Genomic DNA, 24578 nt, shown 5'->3' with positions numbered 1-24578 from the left:
TTTTGCGAACAAGGGGACAGGTGCTTATCAAATGATCCGGGGATGCGCAATACATGCAGAGATTCCTGGATGTTCTTCTAGCTTGTTCAGTAGTCGTTAAAGGTGGGCGTATGGTTCCTACATCCATGGGAGTAGGGTCAACGGCCGAAATCCGAGAAGGACTAGACAATGGCATTCCCATCTTTTCAGCCCTTCTTTCTCGCAGTCGTCTGTCGATGTTGATACTAAGTTGTATCAAGGCCTCCAAGGTGCCAGGTAAATCCGCTCGGGCGAGCTCGTCTTTAACAGCTTCCGATAACCCGAGTCTGAATTGAGTTCGCAAAGATGTGTCATTCCACCCTGAATCAAGGGTCCATCTTTTGAACTCAGATACAAAGTCTTCTACAGGTCTCCTTCCTTGTTTCAAGGCCCTCAACTGCATATCAGCAGTACTCTGCCTATTGGGGTCATCGTATAAGCTGGTGAGTTCCGCTAGGAATAAAGAATAGGTGTTGAGAATCTGATCATTATTCTCAAAGAGAGAGTCTGCCCAGGCCCGTGGATCACCCGTCAAGTATGAAATAACGGTACAGACTTTTATTTGATCAGTGGGGTATGTACGAGGCTTTAACAAAAAAAGCAATTGACATGCATTTTTGAATTCCCGAAATTTTTTCCGGTCGCCTGTAAACACTAGAGGGGGGTTTATTTTAGGTTCAGGAGGCTGAACAGCAGTAAGCCGTGAGAGCTGGGTTACCTGTTGTGTTAAAGTCTGATTCTTTTCTTGTACGTCAGTTAGAGCAAGTATTAACGCTTTTACTTGTTGTGTTAATTGTGTCACTTGAGTGGGTAATTCTGCTGAATCCATTTTTAAGGTTCGTTCAATCTGTAACGCTCCTGCGTTTTTGTTATAGGCTGGATTTACAGCTGCAAAATCTCCACTCAGTAGTCATGTAGAGATGTGTTGAATACCAGATCCAACTCTCCAGGACTCATCACGGTGGGCCTGTCAGCTTCAACATACAGATATATACACACTCAATGAGATGTTCCTGGAGTGATAGGATGTATATGATAGTATGAAGGTGATGTGCTGAAGGGACAGGTGTGAACAGTGACAAGGATGGTAAGCACTTGATAGGTTTGTACAGGAGAGTTCAAGATGGTATTTAGGAATGCAGATAGGTTAGTATCGAGTATGCTAACAGGTGGTGAGGACAGCAGATGACAAATACAGGATAGACTAACCCAGTGCAAGGATAGATAGTAGTAGACAGGAGAGCTAGCAATCTATGCAGCAGTGCAGATGATAGATGGTAGTAGACAGGAGAGCTAGCAATCTGTGCAGCAGTGCAGATGATAGATGGTAGTAGTCTCAAGAGCTAGCAATCTATGTAACAGTGCAGATGATAGGATAGTATGGATAGGTAGTAACAGTCTTTAATGCAATAGTAGTAGTGTAAGTTATGGAGGTTTCCCCTGCGGGGTACTTATCACTATAGTATAGTAGTAGAAGGGTCCGGTGATGAGGAAGTGATCCAGTAGCGAGATGCAGGGATCAGTAGCGAGGTTCGGGTCTGAGGAAGTGATCCTGGTAGCGAGATACAGGGATCTGTAGCGAGGTTCCACAGCGAGACACGCTTGTAAGCATAGATGCAAGGCAGGTTGAACGAACATGTGAGTGAGAACGCCGGCGGTTGAAATAGCCGCTCTGCGGCGCTGAGTGATGACAGCATCGGTCTTAAAGGTGTATGCGCACCTACCAGAAGAGAATGGTGGGACGCATACACGGAATGGAAAGTGGAATAAGGGTACCAGAGGTACCTGTCACGGAACCATGAACCAGACGTACAACAACAGATAAGTGAAAATAAGAAGGCTTTATTGAAAATCAAGCTGTAAAGCAAAAGTCCAAACGGATGGCAAAACCGAAGCAGAGTCTTTGCGAAGCCAGAGGTCAGGAGCCAGGATGGTAGTCAGGCGAAGCCGGGATCAGGAACCAGCAGGGTAGTCAGACGAAGCCAGGATCAGGAACCAGCAGGGTAGTCAGACGAAGCCAGGATGAGGAACCAGAAGCAGCAGCAGTCTTAGAAGCATGTGAACACAGGAGGACCAAGCAAGGAACTGAAGCCACAGACCTCCTATATATATGAGCTAGGCATCCAGCTCCTCCCAGTGGGAAGGAGGAGCCGCAGGGTGGGAGGCTACAAGAAACCCAGAAACCAAGATGGCCGCCAGCACATGTCAAACGAAGGAGAACAGCAAGAAGGTAAGACCATGACAGTACCTCCCCCTCAAGGGCCCCTCCTCCGCGGAGTAAAGAACGGTTTCTGAGGGAAGCGTGCGTGGAAGGCTCGGAGCAAGGCAGGAGCATGGACATCTGCGGAGGGAACCCAGGAACGCTCCTCTGGACCATAACCACGCCAATGAACCAAAAACTGCACCCGACCGCGGACCAGGCGTGAGTCCAGGATATTGCTCACCTCATACTCCTCACGATTGCCCACTTGGACCGGACGGGGCAGAGGAACCGAGGAAGTGAAACGATTACACACCAGTGGCTTCAACAGGGAGACATGAAACACGTTGGAGATCCGCATGCCAGGAGGAAGCGCAAGGGCATAGGCTACCGGGTTTACCCTGCGAAGCACTCGGAAGGGACCAACAAAGCGAGGCGCCAGCTTGGGAGTGGGCACTCGAAGGTTGAGGTTGCGGGTGGACAACCATACACGGTCTCCGGCCTGGTAGGAAGGAGCAGGCGCTCGTCTGCGATCAGCCTGGAGTCTCTGGCGCTGCGCAGAGACCTCAAGGGACTTCTGGATCTGTACCCAAGAAGCACGTAGGACGGAAAGGTGATCCTCCACAGCCGGAATATCCTGGGGAGAGAATACCTCCGGTAACACGGCAGGTTGGAACCCATAATTGGCCATGAAGGGAGACGTCCCAGAGGAAGAGTTCACCGCCGTGTTCCTGGCAAACTCAGCCCAAGGCAGGAGGTCAACCCAATTGTCTTGGTGATCGGAGACATAGCAACGAAGGAATTGCTCCAAGGCCTGATTGGATCGTTCTGCGGCCCCATTGGACTGAGGGTGGTAGGCCGAGGAGAAGGAGAGATGAATCCCCAACTGGGAGCAAAAGGCGCACCAGAACCTGGACACAAACTGACTCCCCCGATCCGACACAATCTCCTTGGGCAAACCGTGCAACCGGAAGACCTCCCTGGCAAAAATCGTGGCCAACTCCTGTGCAGAGGGTAACTTCTTGAGAGGAACACAGTGGCACATTTTGGAAAATCGATCCACAATCATGAGAATGACCGTATGGCCTCGGGATGCAGGGAGGTCCACAATGAAATCCATCCCCAGGTGTGACCATGGGCGCTCCCCGGTGGCTATGGGTTGCAGAAGGCCCAACGGAAGGTGCCGAGGGGACTTACTCTGGGCACAAACGGAGCATGCCGCTACATATGCGGCGATGTCGGAACGTAGGGAAGGCCACCAGAACAGACGTGAAACAGCCCAGGACAGCTGATTCTTTCCAGGATGCCCCGCGGTCTTGGAGTTATGGTAGGTTCGCAACAACCGAGTGCGCAACTCCTCAGGCACAAAACATCTGCCGTTGGGTCTCTCAGAGGGAGCACCAGATTGAGCCGCCAAAATCTGCTCACCCAGGGGAGAGGTCAGGCTGGTGCGAATGGCGGCCAGGATCTGATTCGGAGGTATGACCGAAGTCGGAATCGACTCCTCCCTGGACAGGTCGGAGTACTGCCGTGATAAGGCATCCGCCCTGATGTTCTTGGTAGGTAGGAGACCACGTAATTAAAACGTGACAAGAACAGAGCCCATCTGGCCTGACGTGGTGTCAATCTCTTGGCCTCAGAAAGGTAGGTCAGATTCTTGTGGTCCGTCAGGATGAGGACCGGAACCACCGAACCCTCGAGCAAGTGCCTCCATTCTTTAAGGGCCTGCACGATGGCCAATAACTCCCTGTCACCAATCTGATAGTTGCACTCCGCGGGAGACAGTTTCCGGGAGTAAAACCCACAAGGAAGCAGAGGACCCTCTGGTGTTCTACGCTGAGACAGAAGGGCGCCTACTCCCGTCTCAGACGCGTCCACCTCGAGGACAAAGGGCAACCCAGGGTTGGGATGCGACAGAATCAGAGCCGACACAAAGGCGGACTTTAGAGCCTCAAAAGCTCGGATGGCCTCGAGCGGCCAGACCTGGGAATTACTGCCCTTCCTGGTCAGATCCGTGAGAGGCTTGGCTAGCCTGGAAAAGTCCCTGATGAACTTCCGATAATAATTGGCGAAGCCCAAAAAGCGCTGCAGGGAGCGAAGACCACTGGGCTGGGGCCACTGTAAGACAGCCGAAACCTTCTCAGGATCCATGGAGAACCCCTCAGCGGAAATGATGTAACCTAAGAAGGTTACCTGGGATCGGTGAAATTCGCATTTCTCAAGCTTACCGAACAGCTTGTTCTCTCGTAACCGTTGCAACACTCGTCTGACATCCAGAATGTGGGTCTCCATGGATTCAGAATATACCAAGATGTCATCCAAATAGACCACCACACACTGCTGCAACAGGTCACAGAAAACATTGTTAATGAATTCCTGAAAGACTGCGGGCGCATTGCACAACCCAAAGGGCATAACCAAGGATTCATAATGACCGGTCCTGGTGTTAAACGCGGTCTTCCACTCATCGCCCGCCTTGATCCTTACGAGGTTATATGCCGCCCTCAGGTCGAGTTTGGTAAAGACCGTGGCCCCTTTAAGGCGATCGAACAGCTCGGAAGTCAAGGGTATCGGGTAAGCGTTCTTGATCGTAATGCGATTGAGACCCCTGTAATCGATGCAAGGCCTCAACTCACCGCCCTTCTTTTTCACAAAGAAAAATCCAGCCCCTGCCGGGGACGAGGATTTGCGAATGTGTCCGCGTGAAAGCCCCTCCATCACGTACTCCTCCATGGCCTCATTCTCCGCTACCGACAGTGGATAGACCTTGCCACGAGGAGGAACGGCACCAGGTTGTAACTCGATGGCACAATCGTATGGGCGGTGCGGAGGTAGGGCAACCGCGCGCACCTTATCGAATACATCCCGGTACTCCTCGTATTCAGGAGGCAACAGAGAGTCCGAGGAAGTACACAGCAACTTGACAGGCCCATGGATGCAACTAGCCCCACACTGTGGTGACCACGAGAGGATCTCGGCCGATCTCCAATCGAAAGTCGGATTATGCTTCTGGAGCCAGGGGTACCCCAAGACCACAGAGTAGTGTGGAGACGAAATAACCTGGAAGCAGACCGACTCTCTGTGAACGGCACCAATGGCTATCCCCACTGGAAGGGTCTCATGAGTCACGTGTGGCGGCAGAAGGGGTCTGCCGTCTATCGCCTCAAGAGCCAGTGGAGAACCTCGGGCCTGCAGAGGAATGGAATTGGCGGCAGCGAACACACTATCAATGAACAAACCACCAGCACCAGAGTCCACCAACGCCTGGGTCGTCACTGAACCCCCGACCCAGGAGAGGACAACAGTGATCAGTGGTTTGTCAACACGGGAAACCGGGGACGAGGAGACTCCACCCAAGATCTTCCCCCGACAGGATCTCAGGTGCGAGCGTTTCCCGGACGGTTCGGACATGCCAACCGAAAATGCCCACCGAGACCACAGTACATGCATCGGCCCTCGCGTCTCCGGAGTACCCTCTCCCCCTCGGACAGGCGAGCGAAGCCCAGCTGCATGGGTTCATCCCCAGCCAAGTCAACCCCAGGAGGCGTGGGAGGAGAGGGAGGCACGGGTGGGACAGCAAAGGTAGGCGCCAATCTGTTAGGAGGCCTCCGCAGACTCTCCTTAAAGGAAGGTCTCTCCCTGAGTCTGGTGTCAATCAAAATCAGGAAAGAAATAAGAGACTCGAGCTCCACTGGTAGGTCCTTAGCTGCAACCTCATCCTTCAAGGCATCCGAGAGACCATGAGAGAAAGCAGCGACCAGAGCCTCATTATTCCAGACCACCTCTGCTGCCAGGGTACGAAACTCAATGGCGTATTCAGCTACGGATCGTGAACCCTGTCTGATGGACATAAGGAGCTTCGCAGCAGAGGCAGCACGAGCCGGCACATCGAATACCCTCCGAAGAGAAGCAACAAAACCGGAAAAATCGGCAACCACCGGATTGTTGTTCTCCCATAAAGGGCTGGCCCAGGTCAAGGCCTTGTCCGAGAGCAGCGAAATTAAGAAGCCCACCTTTGATCTCTCAGTAGGAAAGGCATGTGGCAGCAGCTCGAAATAAATGCCCACCTGGTTAAGGAAACCTCGGCACTGAGTTGGCTCTCCCCCAAAGCGCTGTGGAAGGGGGGCAGAACCGGTCATACCCCGAAACACCGCAGGCGCAACAACAGGTGTCGGGGTAGACTCTGGCGCAACAACCGGAGCGGCAGTAGGAGCGGGCCCAGGAGCGACAACCGACCCATCGGCAACGGAAGCGAAATGAGCCGTGCGTTCAAGCAGGATTTGCAACGCCACGGCGAACTGACCCAACAGGTGATCCTGCTGATCAAGTCTGGCAACCAGCGTGGGTAGCGAGGATGGCCCTGTACCGTCAGAATTCATGGCTTGGTCCTAATGTCACGGAACCATGAACCAGACGTACAACAACAGATAAGTGAAAATAAGAAGGCTTTATTGAAAATCAAGCTGTAAAGCAAAAGTCCAAACGGATGGCAAAACCGAAGCAGAGTCTTTGCGAAGCCAGAGGTCAGGAGCCAGGATGGTAGTCAGACGAAGCCGGGATCAGGAACCAGCAGGGTAGTCAGACGAAGCCAGGATCAGGAACCAGCAGGGTAGTCAGACGAAGCCAGGATCAGGAACCAGAAGCAGCAGCAGTCTTAGAAGCATGTGAACACAGGAGGACCAAGCAAGGAACTGAAGCCACAGACCTCCTATATATATGAGCTAGGCATCCAGCTCCTCCCAGTGGGAAGGAGGAGCCGCAGGGTGGGAGGCTACAAGAAACCCAGAAACCAAGATGGCCGCCAGCACATGTCAAACGAAGGAGAACAGCAAGAAGGTAAGACCATGACAGTACCAGAACATTACATCCTGTTACTGTGGGGTTCAAACTAATGTAAAGTTAGCTGGTAAAAGATGGTGTATTCTCACCTGGCTGATCATAGGCATTCTACAATTCTAGCTGTACCTCCAGTGGCTGTGAACCCAGGGCTTTTTTTCTCAGAGAAAAGGTGCAGGAACTCCCCTTTCTAAGTTACTTTGTGTCTCCGCCCCTACCCACCTTCGAGCACTAACCCTTGGTTCCACCCCTACCCACCTCTGAGCACTGACACTTGGATCCACCCCCTACCCAGCTTCCAGTACAGCCCCTTTTAGAGAATATAGAGCCAAGTATAATTTTGTAGTGGAATGTATGGAATTTGGTTATTAAAAACAAGAAAAGCAATAAAATTGATCCCCCACAGCCAGCAGCAATATACCCCCCCCCCCCAGCAGCAATAGACCCCCAGCAGCAGCAAAAGATCTCCCAGCAGCCAGCATCAATAGACTTTCTAGCAGCCAGAAACAGTAGATCCCTTCCAGCAACAACTAACCCACAGTATCAAAAGATCCTCCACCAGCAACAATAGATTGCCATCTAAAAATAGATCCCCTCCAGCATCAATAGATCCAGCATCAGTAGACCCTCCAACACCCCTTGTCATGGCATACATTCAGTGCTAGAGGTGCCGGAACTGCGTTCCCGCTGAAAAAAAGCCCTGTGTGAACCTATGAGAAGAGCATGCTGCCTTTACTTTATTTTGAACTTCGTAGTAACAGGGTAATTTAAATACAAAGACAGCAATTTATACTCTGAGATAACTTCATATTTCTGTCAGTACAGGTTTCCATCAATATAATTGTATGTACAGTATATAACCCAGGATCACAGCTACAAGGCAATAGTGTAAGCCACCATGCTGACCTTGATTTTAATGCTTTTTTCAGGTTTGTGACTGGAACTGTTTGACCTTACACTATGTATGGTGTCATTTGGGACCCCCAGATTGGGAATCTCACCCCAAGTGGTCTCAGCAGGTTTCCGGGCTAGACCGGGCTCATGAGCACAGGCTGGCACTGAAGATTCACTAGAGCAGTAAGTAGGGCTGTTTAGTGAGCAGCTTGCCTATGATCTCTGGTGGGTTCAGACAATCAGGTCCCTATCTTTAACTGTATTCTATTACCAATATGCTTTAACATGCTCCTTTGAGCCATTTTTTCCCATTGTCTGTGTGGACAAGCTGCCCTTACATTAGAGCACTCCTTTTGGCCTCTTTTTGTAGAGCACTTGTTCCAGTGCATACTACAAAGGAAGAGAGTGAGGCTTGCTGCAGCAGTCTTGGGCTTCCAGATTTGGACTCTTCTTTTTTTGTGCTCCATCTTGCCTGTTCCACAAGGCTGCTGGACTAACCAAGGCTCTGTCATGGCCTCAAGCATTACCTACAGCCTCGCAACCCCGCTTCTTGCAAGGGCTCTGGTGCTAAGCTTGCAATTGAGCTATGGTGGCAGTACTACCCTTAAAAGGACATCACCTGCAACCTCCTGTAAGACTGTTCCCTAATGTTCCCTATTTTTTGCAATATTTCTGACACCAGAAACTGGTCCAGTTACCTGGCAACTACAGAAAACTCTACTTTTTATTAGTGCTGTATGCAAAATCAAGTTTGATAACGCTCACGGTGAATTACTCTATAATTGCAAGTCCTTCTCTGAGCTACCCACTTTGTGACATCATCGCTCTAGGTTCAGCCGGAACGCCTCCTGATGATGGGTTGACAGGCCTGGCCCCTCCTCCTTACCTTAATGAAAGGATATGCCCCCTGGGATATGTGATGTACATATCCCGGGACGCACAGCAGGCAGTGAGCGTGCCATTCGCCTAATGCGATTGACGTGCATGGGGAGGCGGGGTGGATATTCTATTAAAAAAAAGGTAATAGAGGTAAACAAAACGGGAAAAAAAGCCCTAATCCTGCAGAGGACAGGAGGAGGGGTGGAGAGGTGGGATCATGCTTGGGAGGCTGAAGGTGCGCATTAAGTCATAACACTCGCATAAAACAAGCGTTTTGTTGCATGTTTTCAGACAAAACAACAGCTCTCCACACCTTCCAAGTTTTTGAGATGGGAATGAGGGACACCTATTAGCAAAATTATATAGGCATAGGACATGACCCCTTAAAAGAGATTTATACAAAAAAAATTTGGTAAACCCACAAGTGCTTTTTTTTTTTACCACTATTATTCCTTTATACTGACATGAAATTTACAAATGCAGCAATTTAGAAATTGGATGAAAGGTTTAGCTCTGGGAAACAATTTTTGAAAGATGAAAAGTGCATTTTATGTACAACTATATAGAGGATCAATGAGGAACAAATGAGGAGGAAAGAGGGACAAAGGGACTTTGTTCCAAATCAGGGACAGTCCCTCGAAATCAGGGAATGGTTAACCGTTCCTTGTTGCCTGTTATGTCCATGAAGTCTGTTACATTGGGTATTTTTGTTCAATAAAGTCCATCGACTGCCTTTTATGCCGGAGTGCAGTCGATACTTTTCTCATGTTTGGTGTTGCTTGGACCGTGGACTGGACGTGCACCCGACTTTTTTCTTATTACTTTCACCTGAGTAGCTATCGGTCTATTGTTGTTCAACCTCAAAATCAGGGACAGTTAGGAGTGTAGCACTGCCCCCTTGAGGACTTCGGGATAATACACTCTTGGGTCCCCCTGGGTTACCGTTAGCAACACGGGCATCCACAGATTAACACTTTACTTCTTGGCTCAGTCAATGAACAGTCCAGGGGTATGTATTTGTTTTTGGTGTTTTATTTTAAATAGGGATGGGAGAAGGGAAGAGTGGGATACTCCAGAATAAACTATTCACAATGGATGAGGACTCCTGTCTGAAGATGCAGCCTGGCTGCAGATTCACCTTGCCACTAGATGAATTTAAGTTAAGTCTCTGTACAGACGACTTAGTTGGGTAGATTATCTTCAGGATACCTGCCTAGTATCCACTTTCACTCCACAGACTGACACCCGTCCTCTGACTATCTATCAGGTATCAAGTGCTGGAGGCCAACGGAGAGAGGGCTTCCCTTGCAGCTAAGTGCCAAACTCCCCTGGAGATGAGACAGGAGGAGTTAGGCCCAAAGTCGCACAGGTCGCCTGCAGAGTTACTTGCAGAAAAGAGTTCAGGGATACCACTGTGGTGCTGCGGGGTTACTGCAGGCAGGTGACACCTGTGAGATGAAGCAGGTAGTTGGGATCGCTGAGACAGAGGGTGGTTGATTCAAGCCGAGGTTCGATGCCAGGTGGGTAGCGGAGGAGACAAGGTTAAGTGGTAGCCAAGGTCTGGACAGGTAGCAGGCAGAGGAGATCCGTTAAACAAGCCGAGGTCAAAGTCAGGAAGCAAGCTGGAGATGGAGGTGTAACAAGCCGAGTCAGGAACCAGGAATCACAGGAAACAGGATGTTGGTAGAAGCTGAAGATCAAACAGCACTTAGAGAAGGGCTGGCTTCCTTATAAAGGCCCAGGTAAGGGGCTGACAGAGCTGCTGGGTCCTAGAGCCCTTCTCCTATTCTGACGGATACTGGGTCCTAGAGCCCTCCTGCTATTGGTACCCTGACAGTGCCCCCCCCAATGGGCAGCCTCCGGATGCCCAACCGGGCCATCTTCCTCGGATATCTGGCATGAAATTCCCAAAGGAGTCTAGGGGCATGGATGTTGATCTTTGTTTCCCAAGAGCTTTCTTCGGGTGGATACCCCTTCCATTTGATCAGATATTGGATTTGCCTGCCTTGTTTCCTGCAATCCAATATTGACTCTACCTCATATTCTGTTTCTTCACCAACAGTTACTGATGGTGGAGGAAGTTCCACTCTCCCAGGAAACGGATCTGAAATGGCCGTTTTTAGGAGAGAGGCATGAAAAACTGAGTGAATCCTATAAGAATCCGGCAGGGATAATTTAAAAGCCACTGGGTTTACCTTTCGTTTAATTGGAAACGGACCAATGTATTTAGGCCCCAGCTTCTTCGATGGGCAAGGCAGTTTCAGATTGGCCGTAGACAGCCATACCTCATCCCCAATTTTAAAGGAGGGATTCCCCCTGCGTTTCTTGTCAAAAAATTTCTTGTAGTCGGTTTGAGCCTTCAGTATGCATTCTTGAAGGGTTTGATAGTTTTGCTGTATAAAAGCAAGTCTATCCTGGACCGCAGGTACTGCAGATTCGAATATAGTGTCAGGCAAGGCAAGTGGGTGGAATCCATAGTTGGCCCAGAATGGAGACTGGTTTGTGGCTGAGTGTAGTGAATTGTTATAAGCAAACTCCGCAAATGGAAGCAACGAGGCCCAGTCATCTTGTGAAAAGGCTGAGAAACAGCGGAGGTACTGCTCCAAGGTTTGATTCGTACGCTCTGTTTGTCCATTGCTCTGAGGATGGTATGCTGATGAGAGGCAAAGTTCTATTTTCAGGGCGTTACACAGAGCTCTCCAAAACTTGGAGGTAAATTGTACCCCCCGATCAGAAACAATGCTTCCGGGAAAGCCGTGGAGTCTCACAATTTCCTTGAGGAAGATGTGGGCAGTCTCAGTTGCTGAAGGAGTGCCTACCAAGGGTAGAAAATGGGCCATCTTCGACAGGCGATCCACCACCACCACCATAATGGCAGTAAAACCCTCCGAGGGCGGAAGCTCCACAATAAAATCCATTGAGACACCTTCCCATGGACGGTTAGGAATAGGTAAGGGTCTCAGTAGTCCCCAGGGCCTTGTCTTGTCACTCTTGCTACGTAGGCACACAGAGCAGGATTTAACATAGGCTCTACAGTCTCGACTAAGGTTGGGCCACCAGAAGGACCGTTGGATGAGCTCACTTGTTTTATGAACTCCAAAGTGGCCGGCTAACTGGCGGTCGTGGTACGTCTTGAAGACCTGAAGCCTTGCCTCCTGAGGCACGAAGACCTTATCCTGGTGCCAGAGTAATCCATCTTGTTTCCTTAACGAGACCTGCTCAGATTCAGGGCATGAAGCAGAGGCTCGTTCAATGACCGATTTCAAGCTGGGTTGAATCAATAAAAAGTTCTGGGCCGAAAGAATAGTGCTCGGTGGAGCAGGTTCTGTGGATTCAGGGAACATTCGGGACAAGGCGTCTGCCTTCCCGTTCTTGGATCCTGGTCTATAGGTTTAAATGGAAGTTGAATCGTGAGAAGAATAATGCCCATCTAGCTTGTCGAGGTCTTAGACGTTGGGCGGACCTCAGATACTCTAAGTTTTTGTGGTCCGTAAAAATCATGATCGGGTGATTGGCGCCCTCCAATATATATCTCCACTCTTCAAAGGCCACTTTAATAGCCAGAAGCTCTCGGTCACCTACGTCGTAGTTTCTCTCAGCCTGGTTCAATTTCTTAGAGCAGAAGGCTACTGGGTGTAATAGAGCTTTTGGGCCCATCCGCTGAGAAAGCACGGCTCCCGTCGCCACTTCAGAAGCATCTACTTCAAGAACGAAAGGGAGCGCTGGATCCGGGTGTTGCAGCACCGGAGCAGAGGTAAACAAGGTTTTAAGTTTTTCAAAGGCTACTTGGGCTTCCTGATTCCAGAGGAAACGGGTGTGGAGACGTGTGAGTTGAGCAATTGGGGCGATGATAGTGGAGAAGTCCTTAATAAATCTCCGGTAGAAATTGGCAAAGCCTACGACCTTTGGACTCCCTTTCGATCTGTAGGTGCAGGCCAGTCTAGGATTGCTGTGACCTTCTGGGGATCCATAGAGATTCCCCCAACGGAGATTACGAGGTCCAAAAATTGAATAGATTGTTTTTCAAAATCGCATTTCTCGGCCTTGGCATACAAACCGTGCCTGCGGAGGGTACTCAATACCTTCTTGACGTGAATTCGGTGGAGCTCGAGAGAGGGGGAGAAGATCAGGATATCATCCAGGTAGACGATCAGAAATAAGTCAAGGTACTCTCGGAATATATCATTGACCAGGTGTTGAAATGTTGCGGGGGCGTTGCATAACCCAAATGCCATTACGAGGTATTCGAAGTGGCCAAAGCGTGTTCTAAAGGCCGTTTTCCACTCGTCCCCCTCTCTGATGCGAACTAGATTATAAGCCCCTCTTAAGTCCAGTTTTGTAAATACCCGGGCCGCTCAAAACCTCTGGAAAAACTCCGGAACGAGGGGAAGAGGGTACCTATTCTTGATGGTAATTTTGTTGAGCTCCCAGTAGTCGATGCAGGGTCTGAGGGAGTGGTCTTTTTTTTCAACAAGGAAGATGCCTGCGCCAGCAGGTGAGGAAGAGGGACGAATCAAAACCTTTGGCTAGGTTCTCATCTATGTATTGTCTGAGAGCCTCCAATTCCACCTCGGACAAAGGGAAGATGCGTCCGAAGGGAATTTCCGCTCCAGGGAGCAATTCAATAGGACAGTCATATGATCGGTGTGGAGACAAGGTTTCGGCTTTCTTTTTGTCGAAGACGTCAAGGTAGTCATGGTAGACTGAAGGGACTACTAGACTGGTGTCTGTTGCTGGTTGTATGGTCAGGCAGGTATGGGCGTGGGGATACCGCAATGCTGGCGGCAGTAGCTGGATGAGAAGGTGACCTCCCCTTGGGACCAGTCCACTGATGGGTTGTGGGCTTGTAGCCACGGGATTCCAAGAATAGCTGGAAAAATTGGAGAACTGATCACATCAAAACAGAGAAGTTCCTGGTGCCCTGTGTCTGTGGTTGTGAGAATAGGGACTGTTTCTTGGGTAACAGGTCCTGAACTAGGTTGACTTCCATCAGCTAGGTGTATGTCTAGTCTTTGATCCTTGGTAGTCAGAGGAATGTGCAGGTCTTTAGCCAGGTTGATGTCCAGGAAGCAGCTGCAAGCTCCAGAGTCAATTATTGCCCGCAGTTTGACCTCCCTTCCAGCCACCTGCAGAGAGATGGGGAGAATAATGTGAGTAGATAGTGATCCTGACAGCTGAAGATATGTAGAGTACAGGTGCCTGGACTTACTTGGCCGAATCGGACAGTTGCGAAGGTAGTGTCCTGATGCTCCACAGTAGAGACAGAGATTGTTTTGCCGCCTGCGTCCTCTTTCTTCTGGGGTTAAAGCGGGTCGAAGCAGACCAATCTGCATTGGTTCTATATTGGAGGTGTTTAGAGAAGCAGCGGCAGGAAGTGTTGGAGCCGGGACCTTGGGCAGTCCCCAGGTTGGCCGAAAGGTCTGACAACGCTCAAAGCGTCGCTCCCGCAGACGCCTATCTAGCTGGATGGAAGTTTGGATCAGAGTCTCTAGCGTGGCGGGAGCTTCAGACCTGGCCAGCTCATCCTTGATTGTTTCGGATTGGCCTAAACGGAATTGATACTTCAAAGCTGCATCATTCCATCCGGTATCAGCTGCCAATCTACGGAACTCCCCAATGTAATCCTCTACTGGTCGTCTTCCCTGCACCAGGGAGTGAAGGGCAGACTCTGCGGTGACAGTTTTCTGTGGGTCATCATATAAAGTAGCCATGGCTTCAAAAAACATGGAGATTGAGTTCCGCACCTCATCCTTTCGTTCTAGGAGGTTATGGGCCCAGGATTGTGGTTCATCAGATAGAAGGGAGATGATGAACCCCACTCGGACAGTTTCTGAAGCGAAGGTCCTAGGTTGCAGGGCAAAGTAAAGTTCGCAGGCATTCCTGAAAGCTCTGAACCTCCGCCGGTCCCCTGAAAAACAGGAGTGGGAACTCTGGGCTCTGGAGGCGGCAGTACCACAGCGGGTGGAGCGGCAACAGCTGATGTGGAGGACGCTGGTGTAGAGGCGGGGCTAGAGGCTTGGTTGGATTCGGTGGAAGTCATGGAACCTGTGAGGGCATGGAACCGCCCCTCAAGTTGGAAGTAACCTTCCTGTAGATTTTTGACTGCTTGTGTCAGAGCCGCCATCTGCTGACATAGGGTTTCAAGTGCAGAAGCACCTCTCTCGGCCTCAGACATCCTGGCTGTTTGATATTATCAGGTATCAAGTGCTGGAGGCCAATGGAGAGAGGGCTTCCCTTGCAGCTAAGTGCCAAACTCCCCTGGAGATGAGACAGGAGGAGTTAGGCCCAAAGTCGCACAGGTCGCCTGCAGAGTTGCTTGCAGAAAAGGGTTCAGGGATACCGCTGTGGTGCTGCGGGGTTACTGCAGGCAGGTGACACCTGTGAGATGAAGCAGGTACTTAGGATCGCTGAGACAGAGGGTGGTTGATTCAAGCCAAGGTTCAATGCCAGGTGGGTAGCGGAGGAGACAAGGTCAAGTGGTAGCCAAGGTCTGGACAGGTAGCAGGCAGAGGAGATCCGTTAAACAAGCCGAGGTCAAAGTCAGGAAGCAAGCTGGAGATGGAGGTGTAACAAGCCGAGTCAGGAACCAGGAATCACAGGAAACAGGAAACGGGATGTTGGTAGAAGCTGAAGATCAAACAGCACTTAGAGAAGGACTGGCTTCCTCATAAAGGCCCAGGTAAGGTGCTGACAGAGCTGCTGGGTCCTAGAGCCCTTCTCCTATTCTGACGGATACTGGGTCCTAGAGCCCTCCTGCTATTGGTACCCTGACACTATCCTATACCGGGGCTGGCCCCCCTCAGGTCAGGCCCTTAGACACAATCCCCTGTAGTCACAATACTGTTTTTCGAGGGTCTTCAGTGTCTCTACCCCTCCAGTCAGTTCTCCTGGACCTCTGGGTTCAGTTCCTTTCCTCTGGTCCCCAGGCCGACTGCCTGTGACCACGTGCCACTGCTACAGAGGAGGAGGCAGCTGCCACCCTCCCTCCGGGACTCTGCTCACCAGCCAAAGACCCCGCAGCACATATGCTCCTGGCTTTTATACAGTATCCCATAATGCACTGAGACAGCCCGTCTCTACCAATCACAGGGACTGTATCAAAGCCTGTGTACCCATTGGTCAGGTTTCCTCCCACTGTCCAACATACCTCCCTGTTGGACCAGTGTAAAAAACTATCTAGACCCAATGAATCACACACTGAGCACACTGAGCAGACCTAACTCACAGATCCTGCTCTCTGGTAGGCAGAAAGCAATATAGATTTCCCTGCTGCTCCTCTGATAGGCAAACAGAGCCAAAAACGATACTCTCTCACTAGCACCTACCTAGGAGGTCGCTACAGGAGCTATGCTTAACCACTTCAATACAGGGCCCTTTCACCCCCTTCCTGCCCAGGCCAATTTTCAGCTTTCAGCGCTGTCACACTTTAAATGACAATTGAGCGGTAATACTACACTGTACCCAAAATACATATTTAGCATTTTTTTTCCCACACAAATAGAGCTTTCTTTTGGTGGTATTTAAACACCACTGGGTTTTTTATTTCTTACTCAAAAAAAAGAAAAAAGACAGAAAATTTTGAAAAAAAATGAATTTTCTTATTTTCTGTCAGTAAATTTTAAGAAATAAGTAATTTTTCTCCTTCACTAATGTGCGCTGATGAGGCGGCACTGATGGGTACTGATGAGGTGGCACTTATGGGCACTGATGAGGTGGCACTGATGAGGAGGTACTAATATGCTGCACTGATGGGCACTGGTAGGCAGCACTGAGAGGTGGCACTGATGAACACTGATGGGCGACACTGGCGGGCAGCACTGATGGGCACTGACAGGCAGCACTGGTGGACAGCACAGATGTGCAAGCACTGATGGTGGGCACTGATGGGCACTGTTTTTTTTTACTTTTCTGTAATCAGGGCACTGATGATCAGTGCCCTGATTACCTGTCCTAGACTCACCTTTGAGGAGGAGCCACTGACCAGCTCTCCTTGCCACACACTGACAGTGTGAGGCGAGAAGAGCCGATAAAAGGCACTTCCTCATTTACATGTGAACGGCTGTGATTGGACACAGCCGATCACATGGGTAAAGAGCCATGTCATAGGCCATGTCATTTGGTCTTTACCAAGATCAGGGTCGTTGCTAGGCTGTTGCTAGGACACTGAGCAGCCACGATCACCGCAGCACACACCCCCGCGGGGCGTCATATGACGTCGCCCCAGAACAAGAGCCGCACCGCTCCGCCGTCATTTGACGGTGGGCGGGCGGCAAGTGGTTAATCTCCTCCCCCTAGTACTTTCTATTGCCAAAATATAAACAACTGAAGCTTGAATACATGAAAAATGCTTGTAATACAGTTCTAAAAGCGCTTGTAGTACACCTGCACAGCGCTCAAATAAAGACGCTCAAATAAAGATCGCTATGCTCAGGTGTGAGCAGGGACTAACACAACGAAAACAACTTTCCTGCTAAACAAGACTCCCACATATTCCTGATACTGCGATTAGGGTTCTAGAATTAAACATCTTGGGATAACAGTGGTTCTTTCAAGCTCCTAGGATATAAATCCTGGCTACTAGGGCTAGCAGAACATTTAGAAAAAGGCCTCAATGCTGTCAAGAGTAGACATGAAACAGAAAATGGAAATCTAGAATACAGAACTTCATAAGCTTCTGATGATGATGAAATACAGGAACATGAAAGTATAAATTCATAGAAAAAAGCCACTCTCTTTCTGAACAGCTCAGATGATAAACTTGATATTTTACCTACAAAAATTGACGAATCTGTTAAGCTTTGTCAGATGCAAAAATCATTCTGACCTTTCCTAAGGCTATTTGTACCAGTAAAATAAATCTTCCTCAAAGTAAGTGCTTCTCAAAGTTCTGTGATATGTAGACCACCTATGCCTAAATCCACTTCCTCAAGCACAATATTCCAAACATACATGTAGCACCCTCCTAGGTAGGTGCTAGAAGAGAGTATCGTTTTTGGGTCCTTCTGCTTACCAGGAAGATTGCCAGGTAAATTTATAGTGCTCTCTGCCTACCAGGGAGCAGGATCTATTGATAGGGTCTGCTCATTACATAGTGAGGTTGAAAAAAGACACCAGTCCACCCAGTTCAACCTATGATGTGTGTGTGTTTGCTGTTAATAGTACATTGTATACCTCTGTATGTTGTGGTCGTTAAGGTGCCCATCTATTCGTTATTTGAAACTACCGATGCTGCCTGCTGATACCACTGGTTGTGGAAGAGAATTCCACATCCTTACCGCTCTGACGGTAAAGAACCCTTTACGCAGTTTAGGCTTAAACCACTCATGGTGCTCAGGTGCAGCTCAGCTTGTCTGAATGTTTCACACTGGTCCAATAGGGAGACATATTGGACAGTGGGAGGAAACCTGACAAGTGAGGGCACAGGCATTGTTACAGCCCTGGCTATTGGCAAAGAAAAAGCACCTTGTTGCATGCTGGGTGACTGTATAAATGCCAGGGGCACATGTGCTCAGGGTCTTCAGCTGGAGAACGGGGTCCCGGATGGAGAGGACAGCTGCCCCTCCTCTGTAGAGGTTGCCATGTAGCCTTGGGTAGTAGACCTGAGGGCCTGAAAGTCAGAGAGAAGCTGAACCCAGAGGTCCTGCAGAGCTGACTGGAAGGGAGACACCAGAAATTATCTGATTCTGGCTACTGTGAGTACAGATCTGTGCCATGGGGCCTGTTATTTGAGGGCCACCCCTTCAGCTAGAAGAGTCAGTTCACGGCTGTCAGTACAGGGGATGCTAGAGAGTGTCCTGGAGATTAAGTAGTTGCATCAAGTCTGCTGCTAGAGAGCAAGAAGACTTACTTCTTCCATACAGGTGGCAGTATGGTAAAGACATTTTGTCTGCTTCCACAAGTAATCAGGTGAGGCCAAGTGAGTGTTGTCCTTATTTACTGTAATAGTTCAGTTAAAGTATCCCACTATTCCCTTCTCCCATCCAAGTTCCACAATAAATATAAAAACTCAAATACCCTGGGCTGTTTATTGAGTAATGAGCAAATGGGAGTAGCGAGAGATATGTGACCCCCCCCCCCCCCCCCCCAGCAACTGTCTGCAGGTAATCAGAGGGAGGCCTAAGAAGTCAACACATAGCAAGCCCTATGGGGACGGTGCTACATACACATTTCTGAAACTGGCTGTAAATGTAAGTGGGTGTTGCAGCGACCACCAGCTGGGAACTGAAGACATTCAAAGAGAAAAGTATGCCACCAATCCACCGAGGATCTCCAGAATGGGTATAGCTTTATTTAGCGATCAAATCATAGTTACAATAGCAATGTTTTGTAAGCCACGCAGGACCCCTTCATCAGGCATGTGATGTCATTAATGAAGGAGTCATGCAAGACTCCGGTGCTATTGTAACTATGATGTGATCGCTAAATAAAGATCTGGACCCGTTCTGGAGATCCTGGTGCTGGTGACATACTTTTCGCTTTAACCTTCTTGGCGGTATTCCCGAGTGTGGCTCGGGGTGGAATTTCAGTGCAATTAGCGGTAACCCCGAGCCACACTCGGGGTACCGCCAGGGAGCATCGCTGGATCCTGGTAGAGGTTACTTACCTTGTTCCCAGGATCCAGAGATGTGTCCCTGCTGCATACGGGGGCCGGATCTTCCGCCCGATGCTGTGAGCCCCGACTTCCGTTTCCTGCCAGTGTCACGTCACAGAGGGGTGGAACGGGCAGCAAATTCAAATAGACAAACACACTGATATATTGTAATCCTATTGGGTTACTAAATAAAATAAATTTACATTAGTTTGCCCCCTAGTGCCCTTTCCTGTAGTTTTACATATATATATATATATATATATATACTTTAACTTATTTATAGTTATTTATTATATTATAATTTTGTGTTTCAAACTTTATCAAACCCGATATGTTATAAAGAAGAACGCACAGTAGAAAAAATCATATGTAAATAGTTGGTTTGGGCTGCTCGTCCTTAACCACTTAAGCCCCGGAGGATTTGGCTGCTAAAGGACCAGGGGTTTTTTTGCGATTTTTTACTGCGTGACTTTAACGGACAATTGCGCGGTCGTGCGACGCTGTACCTAAACGAATTTGACGTCCTTTTTTTCCCACAAACAGAGCTTTCTTTTGGTGGTATTTGATCACCTGTGCGATTTTTTGATCACGCGCTATAAACAAAAAAAGAGCGTAAATTTTGCAAAAATAACAATATTTTTCACATTTTTTTATATGAAATTCCCCAAAAAAAAAAGTAAAAATCAAAATTTTTTAACATTTTTCGGCCAATTTGTTTTATGCTACCTATGTTTGGTAAAAAAAATCGCAAAAAGCGTATTTTGATTGGTTTGCGCAAAAGTTATCGCGTTTACTAACAAAGAGAAAGATTTTTGTCATTTTTGGTGTTTTTTTTTTTAACGCGTAATGGCGGCGATCTGCGATTTTTTTTTCGGTACTGCGACATTGCGGCGGACAGATCGGACCCTTGACTGACATTTTTGACACTTTTGGGGTTACCAGTGACATTACTGCAGTAATCAGTGCTATACATATGCACTGTTACTGCAAAAATGACACTGGCAGGGAAGGGGTTAACTTTATTGGGAAGGGAGGGGTTAAGTGTGTCCTAGGGGCGTGCTTTCTACTGTGTAGGGACATTGCTATTGGTGTAAAAGCAAAGATCAACCGTTCTACATAGTAGAACGGTCAGATCTTTACTTTTACACAGGGAGAACTGACAGGCAGCTTGTTTACACAAGCTGCTCTGTCTTTCTCCCTTCACAGGAGCGATCGTAGTGTGGCCGGCGGACATCGAGTCCGCCGGTCACACGCACTGACTTGCCTGTGAACGAGCCGCGGCGGGCGCGCGCCTCGGCGGGCGCGCGCCCGCTCGCTATAGGCTCGCAAGTCAGTGACAGGCGAGTGACGTACCGATACGTCACTCTGCCTGGCCGGGGCTGACCGCCGCAGTATATAGTCGTGCGGCGGTCGGCAACCGGTTAAGAATTACTAGCAAAATAATGGTACCGCTTTCAGCACCTAAAATCGGAAACAATCATACCGCCAGGGAGGTTAAAGCGTTAATAAATCCACAACAGTAAAATCAAACTGTATATACAGTATAGCATGCTTGTTATACTCAATGTGGAACCTAAGGGGTTAATCCTCTGCATTGTGTAAAAAGGCTGTTTGATCCTGTATGCACAGAGCCTCCTCTTCTTACACTGACTCCAGAACAGGTTCAGGTAAGGCAGAGCCCTTGGAGTCAGGCTGCACATGCTCAGTTTGGTGTGTATTGCTAGAGTGTTATTTTTTTTCTTGGGAAGATGACACCTAAGAATTATTATTAAAATAATTATTATTGTTATACAGGATTTATATAGCTCCAACAGTTCGCGCAGTGCTTTACAACATGAGGGCAGACAGTACAGTTACAATACCATTTGATACAGGAGGAATCAGAGGGCCCTGGTCATTAGAGCTTACAATCTAGAAGGGAGAGTCAAGTGATACAAAAGGTAATAACTGTGGGGGATGATCTGATGGAGAAAATAAAAGTACAATTCCATGTCTCATTTTCTTGAGAAATCACTTTGAAAAACAACCCCCTAGCATTTCAGGCCTTGGCCATCTCGAGTAGGGGCAGATGATTCATGTATCATTTAACTCCTGGAATCCATCTGCCTTTAGCTCAAGCATTCATGCAGGAGAGTGTGCTTAGCTGAGAAAACCCCTCCTCCTCTCCACGCCTCCTGAGACGTATGACATTGTTTGCCTAGGCAAGAAACCAGTTTAACCAAAGTTTAAAACCAGAGTTCTACCTTCCTATCTATTTACTAATGCTAGCAGCATAAGACTTAAAGGGTAACTCCACTTTCGTGGGGGAAAAAAAGAGCAAATAAAGAAAAAACAATATAGTGTATACAGTTGTCACACAAATCATATTATAATCAAATGTTATTAAAAATTATCTTTCCTTTTCAATCGGCAGCTGTTGTAATTTTCTGAAAATGCAATGCAATATGGCCACCCGGAGCTGTTCTGTACACAGAATGTATACTGACCACACCCCAGAAACATCATTTCCGGCTTGTGTGATTGGCTCGCCAATTTTCCCAGAAGTCTGCACTAAGATACAGATCATATTTTAGGCAACAAAAATGTCATTTTTGGTAAGATACCCCCAATAGGAACACGTCCAAAGGGATGCAGGCCCAGCAGCTTTTCTCATTAGTGTCCTGCAGCAGCACAGCTGATAGATAGTAATTATCAAACTACTCCCATTGGACCCACTCAACACAGAGAAACAAACAGGGATTTCTTCAGAATAACAAAAGTTAGGAATCTGCAACAAAGTTTGATAAAATCCTTGCAATGTACAGAGATCACCCAGAGGGGAATGTTTTTTTCTCTCAACAAAAGTGGAGTTAAGCTTTAAAAATAATCAATGTTGATTGGGAGAGTGAAGTTTAATTTTCTCCTTTTCCAAGCCTTGTGTATTTTTTTTCTTTTTTTAGTCCTTTTCACTGAGCACTGTGCTCCAGCTACTTCAGCACACACTAGTGAGAACAGCTCCGTAACTTCCTTCTCTGTGGAAAACCTCTGTCCTCTGTTTTTTTACACACCATAAGCTCAGTTCACAAAATTTTAATGTTACTGGAATTGTAATTCCAGTCAAAACTTAACCAAGCTTACATCTATCTACTCCCACACCCATTCTAAGCCTACTCTATCTACCTTGTAAAAAGAAAAAAAGATGCCAGTACTTGCCTATTTTGAAGTCGCTCCCGTCCAGTCACATGATTTCCCCTTCGGCATAGAGGAGAGGGCAGCAACAATGACTTCATAGACCTATTATGGGCAGCGGCTATTGGCTGTCCCTCCTCTACACTAAAGCCAACGCTGGGATCCAATCATGGGACTGGACCGTAGCGCCTTCAGAATAGGTAGGTATAGGCATCTTTTCTTTTTCAGGGTACTTAGAATATGTTTTAAAATGCATGTGGGAGCAAGTTTAGGCTTAGTTAGATTTTGATTGGAATAACACTTTAACACTTCAATATGTTCCCTTTAAATAACGGCCACTTTAACCGCTTGCCGACCGCCGCACGACTATTTACTGCGGCGGTCAGCCCCTCACAGGCAAAGCGACGTAGCTCTACGTCGCTAGCCAGTGAGGCTCTAGGGAGCGAGCGCGCGCCGCCGGAGGCGCGCTTCCGCTCCCGCGTGCCGCCGGAGGCGCGCTTCCGCTCCCGCGCGGTCACGGACCCCCCCGCGCGTGTGCCCGGCGGACCCGATGTCCGCCGGTCACTCGCGACCTTCCGTTACCCCGGAAGAAAGGCAGGCGGCTAATGTAAACAAAGCCGCCTGTCATTCTTCCCTGTGTAAGAATGGAGATCAGACGGTTCTACTATGTAGGACCGTTGATCTCTGTTCTTACACTAGTAGCCACAGCCAATCACAGTTAGAAACACGCCCCTAGGACACACTTAACCCCTCCCTCTCCAATACAGTTAACTCCTTCACTGCCAGTGTCATTTTTACAGTAACAGTGCATATGTATAGCACTGATTACTGTAGTAATGTCACTGGTACCCCCAAAAGTGTCAAAAATGTCAGTCAAGGGTCCGATCTGTCCGCCGCAATGTCGCAGTCCCGCAAAAAAAATCGCAGATCGCCGCCATTACTGGTTAAAAAAAAAAACACAACAAAAATGACAAAAATCTTTCCCTTTGTTAGTAAACGCAATAACTTTTGCGCAAACCAATCAAAATACGCTTTTTGCAATTTTTTTACCAAACATATGTAGCATAAAACAAATTGGCCTAAAATGTTAAAAAATTTTGATTTTTACATTTTTTTGGGGAATTTCATATAAAAAAATGTGAAAAATATTGTTATTTTAGCAAAATTGATGCTCTTTTTTTGTTTATAGCGCATGATCAAAAAATTGCACAGGTGATCAAATGCCACCAAAAGAAAGCTCTGTTTGTGGGAAAAAAAGGACGTGAATTTCATTTGGGTAGAGTGTCGCACGACCGCACAATTGTCCGTTAAAGTCACGCAGTGCCGAATCGCAAAATACCCCCTGGTCAGGAAGTGGGTAAAATCTTCTGGGGCTTAAGTGGTTAAAATGCAGGTGGGAGCAGGTATAGGCTTAGTTAGATTTTGATTGGAATAACACTTTAACACTTCAATATGTTCCCTTTGAATAACGGCCACTTTAAGAAGACAGAACTCAGCAGGACACTGCAGCTTGTATTTTTTGACTTGCACAGTGGCGCTATCTGCGTTACTTACTTTCCATAATCCAGCGCCACCTCTGCCTCTATGTTGCTTGACCGTACGCACTTCTGGATTTTACCTGGAGTGTTGTGTCCGCGCCCAATCAGAGCAACTCTCTCTCCTTCTTTTTTTTTTTTTTTTTTATCTCAAAGAAGTTTATTAAAAAAAAAAATGGTACATGTTCCAGATAATGCACATCAAAAACCACAATGTGATAGTTCCAGTTTCCAACAATAAAACATTAGCACATACCCTTTAAAATCATAGAAACTGTACCACATGATTAATTAATTATTACATCACAGGACAAGTGTTTTACCAGGACTATCCACAATAAAAGTAATTTAGAAAGAAGTAGTCGGTTCAAAATGAAGTCTACTGGAGAAAGCCCTGGGGTATCCAACCACGGGGACCACAATAACTCCCTCTCCTTGACTGCTTGCATCCAACCAG

This window comes from Pelophylax lessonae, assembly GCF_965119305.1.
Source record: "Pelophylax lessonae genome assembly, chromosome: 2".
Classification (NCBI taxonomy): Eukaryota; Metazoa; Chordata; class Amphibia; order Anura; family Ranidae; genus Pelophylax; species Pelophylax lessonae.
This window is presented reverse-complemented; position numbering follows the sequence as displayed.